This window comes from Salmo salar, chromosome 10, assembly GCF_965601325.2.
Source record: "Salmo salar chromosome 10, fSalSal1, whole genome shotgun sequence".
Lineage (NCBI taxonomy): Eukaryota > Metazoa > Chordata > Actinopteri > Salmoniformes > Salmonidae > Salmo > Salmo salar.
The window spans coordinates 124,634,751-124,658,035 of NC_138300.1; positions in this window are offsets into that span (position 1 = coordinate 124,634,751).

Here is a 23,285-nt window from a genome sequence, read left to right on the forward strand (position 1 = left end):
GATCTCAGTTCTCTCCCAACACATTCTAGATCTCAGTTCTTTCCCATCACATTATAGATCTCAGTTATCTCCCAACACATTCTAGATCTCAGTATCTCAGTTATCTCCCAACACATTCTAGATCTCAGTTATCTCCCAACACATTCTAGATCTCAGTTCTCTCCCAACACATTCTAGATCTCAGTTCTCTCCCAACACATTCTAGATCTCAGTTCTCTCCCAACACATTATAGATCTCAGTATCTCAGTTCTCTCCTAACACATTCTAGATCTCAGTTCTCTCCCAACACATTCTAGATCTCAGTATCTCAGTTCTCTCCCAACACATTCTAGATCTCAGTTCTCTCCCAACACATTCTAGATCTCAGTTCTCTCCCAACACATTATAGATCTCAGTTATCTCCCAACACATTATAGATCTCAGTTATCTCCCAACACATTCTAGATCTCAGTTCTCTCCCAACACATTCTAGATCTCAGTTCTTTCCCAACACATTCTAGATCTCAGTATCTCAGTTCGCTCCCAACACATTCTAGATCTCAGTTCTCTCCCAACACATTCTAGATCTCAGTTCTCTCCCAACACATTCTAAATCTCAGTATCTCAGTTCTCTCCCAACACATTCTAGATCTCAGTATCTCAGTTCTCTCCCAACACATTCTAGATCTCAGTTCTCTCCCAACACATTCTAGATCTCAGTTCTCTCCCAACACATTCTAGATCTCAGTTCTCTCCCAACACATTATAGATCTCAGTTATCTCCCAACACATTCTAGATCTCAGTTCTCTCCCAACACATTCTAGATCTCAGTTCTCTCCCAACACATTCTAGATCTCAGTTCTTTCCCAACACATTCTAGATCTCAGTTCTCTCCCAACACATTATAGATCTCAGTTCTCTCCCAACACATTCTAGATCTCAGTTCTCTCCCAACACATTCTAGATCTCAGTATCTCAGTTCTCTCCCAACACATTATAGATCTCAGTTCTCTCCCAACACATTCTAGATCTCAGTTATCTCCCAACACATTCTAGATCTGTTCTCTCCCAACAAATTATAGATCTCAGTTCTCTCCCAACACATTCTAGATCTCAGTATCTCAGTTCGCTCCCAACACATTCTAGATCTCAGTTCTCTCCCAACACATTCTAGATCTCAGTTCTCTCCCAACACATTCTAGATCTCAGTATCTCAGTTATCTCCCAACACATTCTAGATCTCAGTTATCTCCCAACACATTATAGATCTCAGTTCTCTCCAAACACATTCTAGATCTCAGTATCTCAGTTATCTCCCAACACATTCTAGATCTCAGTTATCTCCCAACACATTATAGATCTCAGTTCTCTCCAAACACATTCTAGATCTCAGTATCTCAGTTATCTCCCAACACATTCTAGATCTCAGTTCTCTCCCAACACATTATAGATCTCAGTTATCTCCCAACACATTCTAGATCTCAGTTCTCTCCCAACACATTCTAGATCTCAGTTATCTCCCAACACAATCTAGATCTCAGTTCTCTCCCAACACATTCTAGATCTTAGTTCTCTCCCAACACATTCTAGATCTCAGTTATCTCCCAACACATTCTAGATCTCAGTTCTCTCCCAACACATTCTAGATCTCAGTTCTCTCCCAACACATTCTAGATCGCAGTTCTCTCCCAACACATTCTAAATCTCAGTATCTCAGTTCTCTCCCAACACATTCTAGATCTCAGTATCTCAGTTCTCTCTCAACACATTATAGATCTCAGTTATCTCCCAACACATTCTAGATCTCAGTTCTCTCCCAACACATTCTAGATCTCAGTTCTCTCCCAACACATTCTAGATTTCAGTTCTCTCCCAACATATTCTAGATCTCAGTTCTTTCCCAACACATTCTAGATCTCAGTTCTCTCCCAACACATTCTAGATCTCAGTTCTCTCCCTACACATTCTAGATCTCAGTTCTCTCCCAACATATTCTAGATCGCAGTTCTTTCCCAACACATTCTAGATCTCAGTTCTCTCCCAACACATTATAGATCTCAGTTCTCTCCCAACACATTCTAGATCTCAGTTCTCTCCCATCAAATTCTAGATCTCAGTTCTCTCCCAACACATTATAGATCTCAGTTCTCTCCCAACACATTATAGATCTCAGTTCTCTCCCATCACATTCTAGATCTCAGTTATCTCCCAACACATTATAGATCTCAGTTCTCTCCCAAAACATTATAGATCTCAGTTATCTCCCAACACATTATAGATCTCAGTTCTCTCCCAACACATTCTAGATCTCAGTATCTCAGTTCTCTCCCAACACATTCTAGATCTCAGTTCTCTCCCAACACATTCTAGATCTCAGTATCTCAGTTATCTCCCAACACATTCTAGATCTCAGTTATCTCCCAACACATTATAGATCTCAGTTCTCTCCAAACACATTCTAGATCTCAGTATCTCAGTTATCTCCCAACACATTCTAGATCTCAGTTATCTCCCAACACATTATAGATCTCAGTTCTCTCCAAACACATTCTAGATCTCAGTATCTCAGTTATCTCCCAACACATTCTAGATCTCAGTTCTCTCCCAACACATTATAGATCTCAGTTATCTCCCAACACATTCTAGATCTCAGTTCTCTCCCAACACATTCTAGATCTCAGTTATCTCCCAACACAATCTAGATCTCAGTTCTCTCCCAACACATTCTAGATCTTAGTTCTCTCCCAACACATTCTAGATCTCAGTTATCTCCCAACACATTCTAGATCTCAGTTCTCTCCCAACACATTCTAGATCTCAGTTCTCTCCCAACACATTCTAGATCGCAGTTCTCTCCCAACACATTCTAGATCTCAGTGTCTCAGTTCTCTCCAAAGCACAGAGAGAGAATCTGGCCATAAATTTGAACTCATAAACTCACAGGCAAAAAAGATAAAACATCAGGTATAAAACCTAGATGGCATTTTAGATTCTGAACTCAATTTTCGAAATCACACATTGGGAATGTGACCAAAATATATTTTTACCACCTGAGGAACATTCCCAGGGTGCGGCCGTTTCTCTCTCAGGCTGATAGAGAGAGACTCATCGCTTGTATTACAAGCAGGCTTGACTACTGTAATAATGCTCTCCTGTCTGGTCTACCCAAGAAAGCCATTGGTCAACTGCTGTAACGATCGTCGTCGGGTGATGAGGAAGCGGACCAAAACGCAGCTGGGAGCGAACACATGTTTATTCTTTACACTGAAATAAACACGTACACAAAACCAAGACAAGGCCGATACGTTAACTGCTCAAACACAAAGAGACAACACCCCACAAACAGCGTGGGGGAAAGAGGAACTTAAATGTGATCCCAATCAGAGACAACTAGCGACAGCTGTCTCTGATTGGGAATCGACAGAACCCAACATAGAAATAACCCACATAGAGCCTACACAAGGCTATAACGCAAACATAGAAAACAAACCAAGGAAAAATACCCAACATGACACACCTTGACCAAAATACCCGAGTTCACCTGGTCAGGGCGTGACAGTACCCCCTCCCCCCCCCCCAACGGTGCGTACTCCCGGCGCACCAAACTTAAGTCTATTAGGGGGGGGACCCGGGTGGGCGCCTCACCCTCGGTGGAGGCTCTGGCCCCGGGCGTGTTCTTTCCCCCGCCTCCACCTTAGACCTACCCCTCTGGCCCGGACTGGACCACTGTGGAGCGGCATGCTCAGGCTCCGGAGCGGAGCCATCGACCGGAACAGGATTGGGCACCGGTGGACCAGACACGGGCCGTGCCGGACAGGGAACACGCACCACTGGCTTGGTGCGGGCAGCAGGAACGGGCCGGGCCGGACTGGGAACACGCACCACTGGCTTGGTGCGGGGAGCAGGAACGGGCCGGGCCGGACTGGGGACACGCACCACTGACTTGGTGCGGGGAGCAGGGACGGGCCGGACAGGACTGTGGACACGCAACTTGGGCTTGGTGCGGGAGCAGGGACGGGCCGGACAGGACTGTGGACACGCACCACTGACTTGGTGCGGGGAGCAGGGACGGGCCGGACAGGACTGTGGACATGCACCGTGGGCTTGGTGCGGGGAACAGGAACGGGCCGGACAGGACTGGGGACACGCACCACTGACCTGATGCGGGGAGCAGGGACGGGCCGGACAGGACTGTGGACACGCACCGTGGGCTTGGTGCGGGGAACAGGGATGGGCCGGACAGGACTGGGGACACGCACCACTGACCTGGTGCGGGGAGCAGGGACGGGTCGGGCCGGACTGGGAACACGCACCACTGGCTTGGTGCGGGGAGCAGGAACGGGCCGGGCCGGACTGGGGACACGCACCACTGACTTGGTGCGGGGAGCAGGGACGGGCCGGACAGGACTGTGGACACGCACCGTGGGCTTGGGGCGGGGAGCAGGAACGGGCCGGACAGGACTGTGGACATGCACCGTGGGCTTGGTGCGGGGAACAGGGATGAGCCGGACAGGACTGGGGACACGCACCACTGACCTGGTGCGGGGAGCAGGGACGGGCCGGGCTGGACTGGGAACACGCACCACTGGCTTGGTGCGGGGAGCAGGAACGGGCTGGGCCGGACTGGGGACACGCACCACTGACTTGGTGCGGGGAGCAGGGACGGGTCGGGCCGGACTGGGGACACGCACCACTGACTTGGTGCGGGGAGCAGGGACGGGCCGGACAGGACTGTGGACACGCACTGGTGAACTGAAGTGTGGAGCCGGTTTAGCCACTCGTCCTGGCTGGATGCCCATCCTAGCACGGCATGTGCTGGGCATGTCCACCGGTTCGCACCGGGCTGTGCGGGCGCACTGGCGACACAGCGTGCAACTCCGCTTCCCATGGCTTGGTGCGGGGAGCAGGGACGGGCCGGACAGGACTGTGGACACGCACCGTGGGCTTGGTGCGGGGAACAGGAACGGGCCAGACAGGACTGTGAACATGCACTGGTGAACTGAAGCGTGGAGCCGGTTTAGCCACTCGTCCTGGCTGGATGCCCATCCTAGCACGGCATGTGCTGGGCATGTCCACCGGACGCACCGGGCTGTGCGGGCGCACTGGCGACACAACGCGCAACTCCGCATCCCATGGCTCCTCCTCCAGATCTTCCCTCAGCAGGTCCTCAATCAACCGCCTCATCTCCGTCTCCTCTTCCGCCGTCATCCCCCACGAGAGCAGTGGTCTGGGCTCTTCCTCTGCCCTTCCGGACCACCCCATTAGCCCCCCCAATTTTTTTTATTGGGGGTGTCTTCCGGGCCTCCTCGACCGCCGCCTGCGACTCCTTCCACCGGCTGGCATCACCTCCTCGACCTGGGAATCCTTCCGCCAGGGTCCTTTCCCCGACATGATCTCCTCCCAGGTCCAGAACTCCTTCCCCTCGCGAGCCCATCTCTCGCGCTCCTTATCCTCCCGCTGCTTGGTCCTGGTTTGGTGGGGTGTTCTGTAACGATCGTCGTCGGGTGACGAGGAAGCGGACCAAAACGCAGCTGGGAGCGAACACATGTTTATTCTTTACACTGAAATAAACACGTACACAAAACCAAGACAAGGCCGATACGTTAACTGCTCAAAACAAAGAGACAACACCCCACAAACAGCATTGGGGAAAGAGGAACTTAAATGTGATCCCAATCAGAGACAACTAGCGACAGCTGTCTCTGATTGGGAATCGACAGAACCCAACATAGAAATAACCCACATAGAGCTAACACAAGGCTATAACGCAAACATAGAAAACAAACCAAGGAAAAATACCCAACATGACACACGACCAAAATACCCAAGTTCACCTGGTCAGGGCGTGACAACTGCAAAACATACAGAATGCTGCAGTGTGGGTACTGACCAAGACCAGACAGAGAGAACACATTACACTGGTTTTAAGGTCTCTGCACTGGCTGCCTGTGAGTTTTAGAATTCATTTTAAGATTCTTCTTTTGGTTTTTAAATCAACCCACGATTGTGCACCCCAATACATGTCAGACATGTTTTAAGTTATGTCCCCAGTAGGTCCCTCAGGTCCTCTGGCCTTTTAACTATCCCAAAGCCTAGGACCAAGAGGCATGGAGAGACAGCCTTATGACTATCCCAAAGCCTAGGACCAAGAGGCATGGAGAGAGCAGCCTTTTAACTATCCCAAAGCCTAGGACCAAGAGGCATGGAGAGAGCAGCCTTTTAACTATCCCAAAGCCTAGGACCAAGAGGCATGGAGAGACAGCCTTTTAACTATCCCAAAGCCCAGGACCAAGAGGCATGGAGAGAGCAGCCTTTTAACTATCCCAAAGCCTAGGACCAAGAGGCATGGAGAGACAGCCTTTTAACTATCCCAAAGCCCAGGACCAAGAGGCATGGAGAGAGCAGCCTTTTAACTATCCCAAAGCCCAGGACCAAGAGGCATGGAGAGAGCAGCCTTTTAACTATCCCAAAGCCCAGGACCAAGAGGCATGGAGAGAGCAGCCTTTTAACTATCCCAAAGCTCAGGACCAAGAGGCATGGAGAGACAGCCTTTTAACTATCCCAAAGCCCAGGACCAAGAGGCATGGAGAGACAGCCTTTTAACTATCCCAAAGCCCAGGACCAAGAGGCATGGAGAGAGCAGCCTTTTAACTATCCCAAAGCCTGGGACCAAGAGGCATGGAGAGAGCAGCCTTTTAACTATCCTAGCCTAGAACCAAGAGGCATGGAGAGAGCAGCCTTTTAACTATCCCAAAGCCTGGGACCAAGAGGCATGGAGAGAGCAGCCTTTTAACTATCCCAGCCTAGAACCAAGAGGCATGGAGAGAGCAGCCTTTTAACTATCCCAAAGCTCAGGACCAAGAGGCATGGAGAGAGCAGCCTTTTAACTATCCCAAAGCTCAGGACCAAGAGGCATGGAGAGAGCAGCCTTTTAACTATCCCAAAGCCCAGGACCAAGAGGCATGGAGAGAGCAGCCTTTTAACTATCCCAAAGCCTAGGACCAAGAGGCATGGAGAGAGCAGCCTTTTAACTATCCCAAAGCCCAGGACCAAGAGGCATGGAGAGACAGCCTTTTAACTATCCCAAAGCCTAGGACCAAGAGGCATGGAGAGAGCAGCCTTTTAACTATCCCAAAGCCCAGGACCAAGAGGCATGGAGAGAGCAGCCTTTTAACTATCCCAAAGCCCAGGACCAGGAGGCATGGAGAGACAGCCTTTTAACTATCCCAAAGCCTAGGACCAAGAGGCATGGAGAGAGCAACCTTTTAACTATCCCAAAGCCTGGGACCAAGAGGCATGGAGAGAGCAGCCTTTTAACTATCCCAAAGCCCAGGACCAGGAGGCATGGAGAGACAGCCTTTTAACTATCCCAAAGCCCAGGACCAAGAGGCATGGAGAGAGCAGCCTTTTAACTATCCCAAAGCCCAGGACCAAGAGGCATGGAGAGAGCAGCCTTTTAACTATCCCAAAGCCTTGGACCAAGAGGCATGGAGAGAGCAGCCTTTTAACTATCCCAAAGCCTAGGACCAAGAGGCATGGAGAGACAGCCTTATGACTATCCCAAAGCCCAGGACCAAGAGGCATGGAGAGAGCAGCCTTTTAACTATCCCAAAGCCCAGGACCAAGAGGCATGGAGAGACAGCCTTTTAACTATCCCAAAGCCCAGGACCAAGAGGCATGGAGAGAGCAGCCTTTTAACTATCCCAAAGCCCAGGACCAAGAGGCATGGAGAGAGCAGCCTTTTAACTATCCCAAAGCCTAGGACCAAGAGGCATGGAGAGAGCAGCCTTTTAACTATCCCAAAGCCCAGGACCAAGAGGCATGGAGAGACAGCCTTTTAACTATCCCAAAGCCCAGGACCAAGAGGCATGGAGAGACAGCCTTTTAACTATCCCAAAGCCCAGGACCAGGAGGCATGGAGAGAGCAGCCTTTTAACTATCCCAAAGCCCAGGACCAAGAGGCATGGAGAGAGCAGCCTTTTAACTATCCCAAAGCCCAGGACCAAGAGGCATGGAGAGAGCAGCCTTTTAACTATCCCAAAGCCTAGGACCAAGAGGCATGGAGAGGCAGCCTTTTAACTATCCCAAAGCCCAGGACCAAGAGGCATGGAGAGAGCAGCCTTTTAACTATCCCAGCCTAGGACCAAGAGGCATGGAGAGACAGCCTTATGACTATCCCAAAGCCCAGGACCAAGAGGCATGGAGAGAGCAGCCTTTTAACTATCCCAAAGCCCAGGACCAAGAGGCATGGAGAGAGCAGCCTTTTAACTATCCCAAAGCCCAGGACCAAGAGGCATGGAGAGACAGCCTTTTAACTATCCCAAAGCCTAGGACCAAGAGGCATGGAGAGAGCAGCCTTTTAACGATCCCAAAGCCCAGGACCAAGAGGCATGGAGAGAGCAGCCTTTTAACTATCCCAAAGCCTAGGACCAAGAGGCATGGAGAGACAGCCTTTTAACTATCCCAAAGCCCAGGACCAAGAGGCATGGAGAGACAGCCTTTTAACTATCCCAAAGCCTAGGACCAAGAGGCATAAAGCTGTCCCAACAGCAGAGCTTTTCTTTTCAGCACCATGGAGTGAATCCTTACCACCACTACACCTGGTTATCAGCAGAGCCTTGTCTGACAGCGAAACAGTTAATTCAGCCTCATTTACTGCCTTAAAAAAACATAGCTGATATGGCTGACTTGCTTATTAAACAAATGTGGTTTCTAATGACAATTGAGATGTACAAACTATGGCATAAGGGGAGGACAAGCGGATAAGAGACGATCCAGAATTTCAATTAAGACATTTATGATCGAGCTAGGACGGATCTAGTCAATATAACTATTTTTTCAGCAGTTTTGAAGTGCACAGCAACAGAATTCAGAACATGGGCCGTTCTTACAGGGGTCTCCCTGTACAAAAAAGTCAGAACCGTAGGATAACTAAAGGGGCCTATAAGCAGACAATGAAAGCTTTTACAATATTCCATGATTACACTTCTCTAAAACAGGTTATAGGTTGCATGTGCACCACCAAGTCAGAACAGTAGGTGGAATTAAGAGGTGAAAGTAGACCAAATTATTAGGGTGAGGCACATGGGCTACTAACAGCTTACTACACAACATACACTTAGTATTACTTTCTTAGCTACATTATACATATCTCCCTGTCATATTACATCATTTATGCAGCAGCATAAAATACATGTTTGAACTCACCTTGTTGTGCTGTGCTCACTTGAACAGGAAGGTGGCGCAGCGGTCCTTCGTAGGCAAATTTTGTCATCAAAATCTGGCATTCTTGATCAGAATGGATTTACAATTCCGAGGTGGATGACCGTTCAAAACATATTTTCCCAGTCGTAGCTCGTTTATTCCCGGCTTCCCAGTTGTCAAGTTTTCGCAGTTCCGAGTTAACAGTTGTTTTGATCGCGGCACAAATCATGCTTCATTGAGAGCATGGCCAATGTTGAATGTTTATCATTTTAAACTTGGAAAAGAGCCCCTTAATCCCAGATTTGGGACCACACAGCCACTGTCACTGATTCCTTCCAAACCACTCATTGTTGAACTTGTTGTATAATGTTTATGTTCAATGGCCGATGAGCACCGATACGTTTTATCTATAATTTCTCTTCATATGACAAGGATTAAAAAGGATTTGCCAGTAGATTGTTGACTTGATTCATGATGATGACTGCTAGCTAAGATTTTGAAAGTATGATGTTGACATGATCAGTCCAATCAAAGCTACTGTAGATATAACGTGATTTGACGTCATTTTATCTGTGGCCAATGACCTTGAGCCTTCTTGGATGGGCACTTCTAATGTAACTCTATGGCAGCACCCAAGGGACTCGAATTTTAGAGGTCTAACCTTAGACTTGGCGGTGACGTAGTGTCCCCATGAGTGACAGAACACTGAGCCAATCACGGCGCAACTCTCTGTATATTCCACTGGCTGCCCCACCACCACAGAAAGCACTGAGCTGGGCTGAAACACCTGCATGTTGGAGCTGCCTTACTCAAGAAAACAAAAAAGAGACCATGTTTGTATGCAGCTTTATTAACTCAATTCTCAATGCAAGTTTTAAAATGATAAGCATTCAACATTGGCCGTTCTGTCAATGAAGCATGATTTGTGCCGCGATCAAAACAACTAACTCGGAACTGCCATTTTGTTTTTGTTGCTAAAAATGTGGGGCTCAAAACATTCCCTGAATGATGGGACGCCACCGAAAAAGTTATTTACATTTGAGTCATTTAGCAGACGTTCTTATCCAGAGCGATTTACAGCCACATATCAGTAGCACATCTTCCCTCAATAAAGTAGTAATCAACTTTTCCCAGTATTCACTAGCCTGAGTACCAAATGTTTTTATGCCATCTTTCCACCAACTCTGATGTCACAAGCAATAGGAGTTGACCAGACAGGCCACTCAGGCTAAGCATTTTTTATTTTATTTTATTTAACCTTTATTTAATCTTTATTTAACTAGGCAAGTCAGTTAATTAAGGACAAATTCTTATTTACAATGATGGCCTACACCGGCCTACACCGGCCAATGCTGGGCCAATTGTGCGCCGCTTTATGGGACTCCCAATCACGGCCGGTTGTGATACAGCCTGGATTCGAACCAGGGTGTTTGTAGAGACACCTCTAGCACTGAGATACAGTGCCTTAGACCGCTACGTCACTCGGGAGACCCACTCACTAATCTCTATAGGATTTGGCCAGAAAAGCACACTCGGGTTAACCATTACATCACTAATCTCTCGTGGACAGACTATGTAAACATAATCTGACCCAATTACGCAATATTTTTGTTCTGTGTTAACCAAGATTAGGCTAACCAGTGACTGATCCCAATATTGAATGTCAACAACTTCATCAAAAGCTCACAAAACGGAGTATCCTCTGGTGGCAGAGCATTCCATGATTATATGGTTCTATACTGTACGTAACTGAGCGATGCATTAAATCAGCTTTTTGGTTTGGGTACACCATGAAGAAACACATAGTCAATTTTCTCCTCGACTGATTATCATGCATGTTGTTGATGTTAGTTCTGTGGGAGCAGTTAAGGGCAAGGCGTGCTGCTCTGTTTTGAACCAGATGCTGTCACGTCCTGACCAGTATAAGGGGTTATTTGTTATTGTAGTTTGGTCAGGACGTGGCAGGGGGTGTTTGTTTTATGTGGTTCGGGGTTTGTTGGGCTATGTCACGATTCCCACCGACGGTGGCGCCCCCTCCTGCTCGGGTGGCGCTCGGCGGTCGTCGTCACCGGCCTATTATTAGCTGCCACCGATTCCCTTTTGCTTTTCCCTTTTTTTATTTTGTGACACCTGTGGTCAATTAGCCATTAGAGGGGCTATTTAGTTTAGCTGGCCCGCTCCTGTTCGTGCGGGATTAATGATTGTTTCTTGTGTGACGGCTTGTGTTCATGTCGACGTTGTTGTACGCCGCATGTATTTTCTCCCCTGTGTGTGGGAACATTTGTTTTTTGTGAGTGTATATTAAAAACACCACTACCCTGTGTTCGCTGCTTCCTGCGCCTCATTCCTCCTCCACAATTACCAAGCCTTAACAGGCTATGGTATTATGTAAGAGGGGTGTTTGTTTAGAGTGTTCCGGGTTTTTGGTCTGTTCTAGGTTAGTGTTTTTCTATGTTCAGTCTAGTTTTCTACTTCTATGTTTAGGGTTCGTTGATTGACCTTCAGTTGGAGGCAGCTGTTCCTCGTTGCCTCTTTGTTTTGTATACGTGATTTGTTTGTTTTTTCCTTCTTTTGATTTATTAAAGAAGATGAGTGTACACGTTCCCGCTGCACCTTGGTCTAATCCTTACGACGCCCGTTACAGCTGCAGCTTTGCTAGGTCTTTCTTTGCTACACCTGATCACATTACCGGACAGTAATCACGATGGGACAAGACCAGAGCCTGAACAACAGTTGATCTTTGTGTCAAAAAACATAGAACATATTTTTTTATAATTTTTATAATACATTCCTCATCAATATGACTCGACCATTGATAACTGACCTTCCAATATTAAACCTAGGAGTTTAGCTTCCTCAACTTCCTCAATGGTCACACCCTTTATACACAACTCCAGTTGAGGTTTAGGTCTTAGTGAATGTTTTGAACCAAATACAATGTTTTTAGTTTTTAGATGTATTTAAGACCAGTTTATTACCCATTCTGACACTGACTGTAACTCCTTGCTAAGAGTCTCTGTGAGGTCACTGGTTGCAGGTGCTGATGTGTAGATTGTGTCATTTTAGCTTCTTGTAAGACAAGTGGAAAAATCATTTGTAAAAATAGAGAAGTGTAACAGCCCAAAGCAACTGCCCTGAGGGACACCGCAGTATCACATATCTGATGTCAGAGAAGCTTCCATTGAAGAAGAGTTCTATTGGATGAGTAACTCTCCAACCATGTGATGTAAATCCATAACAAGCGAGTTTTTTTTTCAATAACAAATGATGATCAATAACATCACTGCACTGAAATCGAACAATAACAGCTCCAACTATAATCTTATTATCCATTTTCTTTTAACCAATCATCAGTCATCTGAGTCAGTGTAGTATAAGTTGTGTGCCCTTCCCTATATGCATGCTGAGTCAGTGGTTAAACTAGCATTGTATTTGTTAAAACATGGCAAAGGGGTGGCAATACAGTCTGCCACCATTCTCAATAGTTTCTCATATAGGTAGTCTACTTCACCAGTGAAATACTCATTCAAATGATTGCAGACTGTACGATTTTAGCCATCGTATGCCGCGATTTTGCCATCCTAGGCAAAATATTCAAGTTGTGGGCAAATTCTTAGGTCGTAAACAATTGTCAGATGTATTTGTTTTTTTTATTTTATTTTATTTTATTTTATTTTATTTTATTAGGAAATGAGAGATATTTTGATGTTGTTGTTTTATTAGCATCCCCATTATCTGTTGCAAAAGCAGCAGCTTCTCTTCCTGGGGTTCCACACAGAACATGAAACATAATACAGAACAATAATAGACAAGAACAGCTCAAGGACAGAACTACATACATTGTTTTCAAGGCACACGTAGCCTCCATATCAATACATACACACAAACTATCTGGGTCCAATAGGGGAGAGGCGTTATGCCGTGAGAGGATGCTTTATCTGTTTTCTGAAACCAGGTTTGCTGTTTATTTGACCAAAATGAGATGGAAGGAAGTTCCACGCAATAAGGGCTCTATATAATACTGTACGCTTTCTTGAATTTGTTCTGGATTTGGGGACTGTGAAAAGACCCCTGGTGGCATGTCTGGTGGGATAAGTGTGTGTGTGTCAGAGCTGTGTGTAAGTTGACTAGGCAAACAATTAGGGATTTTCAACACATGAATGTTTCATATAAAAATAAGAAGTGATACAATCAGTCTTTCCTCAACTCTTAGCCAAGAGAGACTGGCATGCATAGTATTTTTATATCAGCCCGCTAACTACAATGAAGAGCAAGACGTGCCTCGGTTCGGTTCGGTTCAGCTGCAGCTTAACTAGGTCTTTCCTTGCAGCACTGGACCACACAACTGGATAATAATCATGATTAGACAAAACTAGAGCCTGCAGAACTTGCTTTGTGGAGTGTGGTGTCAAAAAAGCAGAGCCTCTCTTTGTTATGGACAGACCTCTCCCCATCTTTACAACCATTGAATCTATATGTTTTCACCATGACAGTTTACAATCGAAGGCAACACCAAGTAATTTAGTCTCCTCAACTTGTTCAACAGACACACCATTCATTACCAGATTCAGCTGAGGTCTAGAACTTAAGGAATGATTTGTCCCAAATACAAACGCTCTTAGTTTTAGAGATGTTCAAGGACCAGTTTATTACTGGCCATCCATTCCAAAACAGACTGCAACTCTTTGTTAAGGGTTTCAGTGACTTCATTAGCTGTGTCTGCTGATGCGGTTATGATTGAATCATCAGCATTACATGGAAACACATGCCTTGTTTAATGCCAGTGGCAGGTCATTGGTAAAAATAGAAAAGAGTAGAGGGCCTAGAGAGCTGCCCTGCGGTACACCACACTTTACATGTTTAACATTAGAGAGCTACGGACATTGGAACTTCTTTCTCACGAGATCACCTATGTAAAGGTACAGGGAGCTGTAGTCTTAGTGTCATGTCCTGATCAGTAAAGGGGTATTTTGTTATTGTAGTTTGGTCAGGGGGTGTTTGTTTTATGTGGTTCGGGGTTTGTTGGGCTATGTTATTATGTAAGAGGGGTATTTGTTTAGAGTGTTCCGGGGTTTTTTGGTCTATGTTCTAGGTTAGTGTTTTTCTATGTTGTCTAGTCTTTCTATTTCTATGTTTAGTTATGGGGTTGACCTTCAATTGGAAGCAGCTGCTCCTCGTTGCTTCACTCACACACCGTACAGACCACCCCACTCACACCACTCACACACCTTACAGACCACCCCACTCACACCACTCACACACCTTACAGACCACCCCACTCACACCACTCACACACCTTACAGACCACCCCACTCACACCACTCACACACCTTACAGACCACCCCACTCACACCACTCACACACCTTACAGACCACCCCACTCACACCACTCACACACCTTACAGACCACCCCACTCACACCACTCACACACCTTACAGACCACCCCACTCACACCACTCACACACCTTACAGACCACCCCACTCACACACCTTACAGACCACCCCACTCACACCACTCACACACCTTACAGACCACCCCACTCACACACCTTACAGACCACCCCACTCACACCACTCACACACCTTACAGACCACCCCAATCACACACCTTACAGACCACCCCACTCCCACCACGACCACCCCACTCACACACCTTACAGCCCCCCCCCCACCACCCCACTCACACACCTTACAGAGCACCCCACTCACACACCTTACAGACCACCCCACTCACACACCTTACAGACCACAGCACTCATAACATATCCAAGAAAGCAGGAGAGAGACTACGTATGTCTTACACAGAGACAGCAGGGGCCCTTCCGGGGGCAGGAGAGAGACTAGTGGGTCGGGACAGCTGACAGAGGGGGCCCTTCATGTAAGAAGGGGTTTATAAATACATTTGATAGAATTTGATTGACAACAGCTAATGCCTGAACACCACAAACTTCCTGTAAGATAAGTAAAAAAAATTTGCCTCTGATAGTAACATGTTTAAATCCTTAGAAAAATTCTTATTTCAGAAATCACAGGGATTACTAATTCGTATCAACATATTGTTCACACAATACTGTAGTGTGAAATCTGATGTTCCCATAGTGATCACCATCTAGTGGTCAGAACTGGTAATACCTCCTCCTCCAGTAATGGTAGTACAGGTCAGTAATGGTAGTACAGGTCAGTAATGGTAGTACAGGTCAGTAGTGGTAGTACAGGTCAGTAGTACAGGTCAGTAGTGGTAGTACAGGTCAGTAGTGGTAGTACAGGTCAGTAGTGGTAGTACAGGTCAGTAGTACAGGTCAGTAATGGTAGTACAGGTCAGTAATGGTAGTACAGGTCAGTAATGGTAGTACAGGTCAGTAGTGGTAGTACAGGTCAGTAGTGGTAGTACAGGTCAGTAGTACAGGTCAGTAATGGTAGTACAGGTCAGTAGTGGTAGTACAGGTCAGTAATGGTAGTACAGGTCAGTAGTGGTAGTACAGGTCAGCGGGGGCGGCGTAGTACAGGTCAGTAATGGTAGTACAGGTCAGTAATGGTAGTACAGGTCAGTAGTGGTAGTACAGGTCAGTAGTGGTAGTACAGGTCAGTAGTGGTAGTACAGGTCAGTAGTACAGGTCAGTAGTACAGGTCAGTAATGGTAGTACAGGTCAGTAATGGTAGTGACAGGTCAGTAGTGGTAGTACAGGTCAGTAATGGTAGTACAGGTCAGTAATACAGGTCAGTAGTGGTAGTACAGGTCAGTAGTACAGGTCAGTAGTGGTAGTACAGGTCAGTAGTACAGGTCAGTAGTACAGGTCAGTAATGGTAGTACAGGTCAGTAATGGTAGTACAGGTCAGTAATGGTAGTACAGGTCAGTAATGGTAGTACAGGTCAGTAATGGTAGTACAGGTCAGTAATGGTAGTACAGGTCAGTAGTACAGGTCAGTAATGGTAGTACAGGTCAGTAGTGGTAGTACAGGTCAGTAGTGGTAGTACAGGTCAGTAGTGGTAGTACAGGTCAGTAGTACAGGTCAGTAGTGGTAGTACAGGTCAGTAGTGGTAGTACAGGTCAGTAGTGGTAGTACAGGTCAGTAATGGTAGTACAGGTCAGTAATGGTAGTGCAGGTCAGTAGTGGTAGTACAGGTCAGTAGTGGTAGTACAGGTCAGTAGTGGTAGTACAGGTCAGTAATGGTAGTACAGGTCAGTAGTGGTAGTACAGGTCAGTAATGGTAGTACAGGTCAGTAATGGTAGTACAGGTCAGTAGTGGTAGTACAGGTCAGTAGTACAGGTCAGTAGTGGTAGTACAGGTCAGTAGTGGTAGTACAGGTCAGTAATGGTAGTACAGGTCAGTAATGGTAGTACAGGTCAGTAGTGGTAGTACAGGTCAGTAGTGGTAGTACAGGTCAGTAATGGTAGTATAGTTGCAGTGCTGAACCATGTGAAAGGTGATGCATCGTGAGACCCAAAGCGTTGCAGGCAATAACAGCTCAGCTGCTAAAACAAATGGTCCCTTGTTGAAAACTGTCTCAGACGCTGCTCCAGAATCTCCCGTTAGTGTTCAGCTGTGTTGAGATCTGGTGACTGAGACGGCCATGGCTTATTGTTTACCTCGTATTCATGCTCGTCAAACCCTTCAGTGACCACTCGTGCCCTGTGCATGGGGGCATTATCATCTTATGGGAGCGTGGCCATGGTAGCCAAAATAATGACTTACAAAATTATTTGATTCTTATTCATTTTGAATATGTCTTTGTTTGTGTCTCATTTTTTTCTCTGAATCATTCTTTTATTTTAATGTTATTTCATCCTGAATCATTATTTTATTTGAGTCTTATTGATTCTGAATTAATCTATATTTGATTCTTATTTGATTCTGAATCAAACTTTATTTGAGTTTTGTTTTGACTGACATGGTGAATCAGATGAGATAACAAGATAAATTCACCCTTTACCTTCCAGGGTTAGGTAACACTTTATTTGAACGGTACCTAACTGAATAATGATTTCATAACACATTAATATCCCATACATAGCGCACTTATAACCCATTCATAACCCACATATAACCCATTTATAGCACATTCATAACCCATACATAACCCAGTTATAACACATTCATAACCCATGCATAACCCATTTATAACACATTCATAACCCATACATATCCCATTTATAGCACTTTCATGACCCATACATAACCCAATTATAACACATTCATAACCCATACATAACCCATTTATAACACATTCATAACCCATACATATCCCATTCCTAAACAGTGTTTATTACATGTTTACATTGTTAATAATGTATCTTTTGGTGTGTTAGCATAGGGTTCCTAAAGATCTTCAAATCTTACTGAAGGGAGAAGAAGAGGAGAGATACAGGGGGAGTCAGAGAGAGATGAGTGGTGGGAGAGAGAGAGAGAGAGAGAGAGAGAGAGAGAGAGAGAGAGATGAGTGGTAGAGAGAGAGAGAGAGAGAGAGAGAGGAGCATCAGTCTATGGGTGTGATCTCCTGCAGTGACCCAGAGCAAGATATACTCTCTCCTCTCTCTCTCTCTCTCTCTCTCTCTCTCTCTCTCTCTCTCTCTCTCTCTCTCTCTCTCCATCCACGACTTGTCCCTCTGACACAATCAGACAACTACGTAGGCAGCATCTCTGACAGTTTGGAGGATGATTCATATTAAAAAACAAACACTAAAGGAAAGCCTAAGTGCTGATGCTGCAGAAAAACAATTTCTACGCCATTTGTATAGATGAAAGTAAGGCAGAGGCCATGACATGTCTTTTCAATATAAAAGATCGGTCACTAAAGATATGTGAGTGTGTATGTGAGCAAGACCGTGTGACTTGAATTCATCTCAGAAACCTAACACATGTTCAGTTGACCCGCCATTGATGCTGTCACCACCACAACCACTAATTGATGCTGTCACCACCACAAGCACTAATTGATTCTGTCACCGCCACAACCACTAATTGATGCTGTCACCACCACAACCACTAATTGATTCTGTCATCACCACAACCACTAATTGATGCTGTCACCACCACAATCACTAATTGATGCTGTCACCACCACAACCACTAATTGATGCTGTCACCACCACAACCACTAATTGATGCTGTCACCACCACAACCACTAATTGATGCTGTCATCACCACAACCATTAATTGATGCTGTCACCACCACAACCACTAATTGATGCTGTCACCACCACAACCACTAATTGGTGTGATCTCCTGCAGTGACCCAGAGTAAGATAGACTCCATTCCTCTCCCTCTCCCTCTCCCTCTCCCTCTCAGTCTCCCTGTCCCTGTCCCTCTCCCTCTCCCTCTCCCTCTGTCTTCCTCTCCCTCTCCCTCTGTCTTCTTCTCCCTCATTGATGCTGTCATCACCTCAACCTTCTTCTTATTCTTGCCAATACAGGTGTATTTGCACTCTACCTCTCTCTCTCTCTCTCTCTCTCTCCCTTTCCTTCACACTGAGGATTGTGGGCCTGCCCTAGCGGAGGAAGAGGAGGAGGAAGAACAGAGAGTCCCTGAGGAGGTTGGGACTAGAGGAAGAGGAAGATAGTCCCACGAAAGAGGAGAGAGGGTAGAGGAGGAGGAAGAGGAGGAAATGTCCTCAACAGTCACAGACCCTACACTGTAGACTATTGAATGATGCCCCACAGTGGAAAATCCTGAGGAGAGTGGGACAGGAGGATGAGACTAAACATATACCTCCACATTGATCCAACAGACAGAGGAGGTACAGAGTCTCTGAGGAGAATGGGGTTAGACGAACCAACAGACAGAGGAGGTACAGAGTCTCTGAGGAGAATGGGGTTAGACGAACCAACAGACAGAGGAGGTACAGAGTCTCTGAGGAGAATGGGGTTAGACGAACCAACAGACAGAGGAGGTACAGAGTCTCTGAGGAGAATGGGGTTAGACGAACCAACAGACAGAGGAGGTACAGAGTCTCTGAGGAGAATGGGGTTAGACGAACCAACAGACAGAGGAGGTACAGAGTCTCTGAGGAGAATGGGGTTAGACGAACCAACAGACAGAGGAGGTACAGAGTCTCTGAGGAGAATGGGGGTAGACGAACCAACAGACAGAGGAGGTACAGAGTCTCTGAGGAGAATGGGGTTAGACGAACCAACAGACAGAGGAGGTACAGAGTCTCTGAGGAGAATGGGGTTAGACGAACCAACAGACAGAGGAGGTACAGAGTCTCTGAGGAGAATGGGGTTAGACGAACCAACAGACAGAGGAGGTACAGAGTCTCTGAGGAGAATGGGGTTAGACGAACCAACAGACAGAGGAGGTACAGAGTCTCTGAGGAGAATGGGGTTAGACGAACCAACAGACAGAGGAGGTACAGAGTCTCTGAGGAGAATGGGGGTAGACGAACCAACAGACAGAGGAGGTACAGAGTCTCTGAGGAGAATGGGGTTAGACGAACCAACAGACAGAGGAGGTACAGAGTCTCTGAGGAGAATGGGGTTAGACAAACCAACAGACAGAGGAGGTACAGAGTCTCTGAGGAGAATGGGGTTAGACGAACCAACAGACAGAGGAGGTACAGAGTCTCTGAGGAGAATGGGGTTAGACAAACCAACAGACAGAGGAGGTACAGAGTCTCTGAGGAGAATGGGGGTAGACGAACCAACAGACAGAGGAGGTACAGAGTCTCTGAGGAGAATGGGGGTAGACGAACCAACAGACAGAGGAGGTACAGAGTCTCTGAGGAGAATGGGGTTAGACAAACCAACAGACAGAGGAGGTACAGAGTCTCTGAGGAGAATGGGGTTAGACGAACCAACAGACAGAGGAGGTACAGAGTCTCTGAGGAGAATGGGGTTAGACAAACCAACAGACAGATGTCAGCTCCCAATTTGGATGTGAAGGGTCTGGATAGGTATAAGCAGCGTAGTGGTGGAGCTTAGCGTTAGTGCCAAGGGGGAGGGAGCGAAGTGGAACTAGCTGAGACCCTCAACTGTAGATAGATGGTTAGGCTGGGAACAAGACCCTCAACTGTAGATAGATGGTTAGGCTGGGAACAAGACCCTCAACTGTAGAGAGACGGTTAGGCTGAGAACAAGACCCTCAACTGTAGAGAGACGGTTAGGCTGGGAACAAGACCCTCAACTGTAGAGAGACGGTTAGGCTGGGAACAAGACCCTCAACTGTAGAGAGACGGTTAGGCTGAGAACAAGACCCTCAACTGTAGATAGACGGTTAGGCTGGGAACAAGACCCTCAACTGTAGAGAGACGGTTAGGCTGGGAACAAGACCCTCAACTGTAGAGAGATGGTTAGGCTGGGAACAAGACCCTCAACTGTAGATAGATGGTTAGGCTGGGAACAAGACCCTCAACTGTAGATAGATGGTTAGGCTGGGAACAAGACCCTCAACTGTAGAGAGATGGTTAGGCTGGGAACAAGACCCTCAACTGTAGAGAGACGGTTAGGCTGGGAACAAGACCCTCAACTGTAGAGAGATGGTTAGGCTGGGAACAAGACCCTCAACTGTAGATAGATGGTTAGGCTGGGAACAAGACCCTCAACTGTAGAGAGATGGTTAGGCTGGGAACAAGACCCTTTTTTAATCTTAATTTTTTTCAAGTACTTTATACCCATTTTTCGTGATATCAAATTGGTAGTTACAGTCTTGTCCCATCGCTGCAACTCCCCTATGAACTCGGGAGAGGCGAAGGTCAAGAGCCATGCGTCCTCCTGAAACACAACCCAACCAAGATGCACTGCTTCTTGACACACTGCTCGCTTAACCCGGAAGCCAACCGCACCAATGTGACGGAGCAAACACCTAACCTGGGCCAAACCCTCTCCTAACCCGGACAACGCTGGGCCAAACCTTCTCCTAACGCAGACGACGCTGGACCAAACCCTCTCCTAACCTGGACGACGCTGGGCCAAACCCTCCCCTAACCCGGACGACGCTGGGCCAAACCCTCCCCAAACCCGGACGACGCTGGGCCAAACCCTCCCCTAACCCGGACGACGCTGGGCCAAACCTTCCCCTAACCCGGACGACGCTGGGCCAAACCTTCCCCTAACCCGGACGACGCTGGGCCAAACCTTCCCCTAACCCGGACGACGCTGGGCCAATTGTGAACCACCTCATGGGTCTTCCTGTCGCGGCCGGCTGCGACACAGCCCGGGGATCGAACCCGGGTCTGTAATGACGCCTCTAGCACTGTGATGCAGTGTTTTAGACCGCTGTGCCACTCGGGACGCCCCCAGCTATTTCAAGTTGTAGTTCCAGCCCTGCTCAGCTGCAGAGACGGTGGTCCCGCACTAGGGCACAGATGGCTGCCTTACACTCGACTAACTTGGACACCCGCCAAGTGTAGTACGGTCTGGATACCACTATAACCCACCAGACACTATCATCTCATTCCGCTGCTCAAATGGTGGCTGAAGCACAGAGAAGAAAGAAAAACCAAATATGTTCCTGGACTGGTGTTTTGTGGTTGCTGTCAGCTCCTATTTCCCAGCACCTCTGGTGCATAATCTGTGCTTGCCTTGCTGATGAACAGACAGATGCATTAATAATGGACTGATCACCCTTGTGTTCTAGTCTTGTTCTGTTATCATTCCATTCATGGACTGATCACCCTTGTGTTCTAGTCTTGTTCCTGTTATCATTCCCGTCAGATATACAATATGCACATGTTGAAATCACCAGGGTAGGCCTTTGTCAACCTCTGTTGCCTCTACGATGAACGGTGTAATGCTTCATTTGTGATGGTAAGCTACAACGATGCGGGGCTCCCCGAGTGGCGCAGCGGTCTAAGGCACTGCATCTCAGTGCTTGAGGCGTCATTACAGACACCCTGGTTCGAATCCGGGCTGTGTCAGAACCTGCCGTGATTGGGGATCCCATAGGGCGGCGCACAGCGGCGTAGGCCGTCATTGTAAATAAGAATTTGTTCTTAACTGACGTGCCCAGTTAAATAAAGGTTTAATATGATGTTAAAGGTTTAATAACAGTAGGATGTGCCTAATAGATGTACGGGCTATCTCTGACTTTATGACATTTATTTGTACTCTAATGTTATGTATGTAAGCCATGATGATCGTTCCCTGTAGATGTACAGTGGCGAGAACAAGTATGTGAACCCTTTGGAATGACCTAGATTAACTTCATGAATTGGTCATCACATTTGATCTGATCTTCATCTAAGTCACAACAATAGACAAACGCAGTCTGCTTAAACTAATAACACACAAAGTATTGTATTTTTCTTGTCTATGTTGAATACATCATTTAAATATTCACAGTGTAGGTTGGAAAAATGATTCTGTCCTATTCTATCCTATTCAACCCTATTCCATTCTATCCTATTCTATTCCATTCCATTCTATTCTATTCTATCTTATTCTATTCCATTCCATTCTATTCCATTCTATTCTATTCTATCCTATTCTATTCTATCCTATTCTATTCTATCTTATTCTATTCCATTCCATTCTATTCCATTCTATTCTATTCTATCCTATTCTATTCTATCCTATTCTATTCTATTCCATTCTATTCCATTCCATTCTATTCCATTCTATTCTATCCTATTCTATTCCATTCTATTCTATCCTATTCTATTCTATTCTATTCTATCCTATTCTATTCAACCCTATTCTATTCTATTCCATTATATTCTATTCCCTTCTATTCCATTCCATTCTATTCCATTCTATTCTATCCTATTCTATTCCATTCTATTCTATCCTATTCTATTCTATACTATTCTATTCCATTCTATTCTATTCCCTTCTATTCCATTCCATTCTATTCCATTCTATTTTATCCTATTCTATCCTATTCTATTCCATTCTATTCTATCCTATTCTATTCTATACTATCCTATTCCATTTCATTATATTCTATCCTATTCTATTCCATTCCATTCTATTCCATTCTATTCTATCCTATTCTATCCTATTCTATTCCATTCTATTCTATTCTATCCTATTATATTCTATCCTATTCTATTCAACCCTATTCTATTCTATTCCATTCTATTCTATTCCCTTCTATTCCATTCCATTCTATTCCATTCTATTCTATCCTATTCTATTCCATTCTATTCTATCCTATTCTAT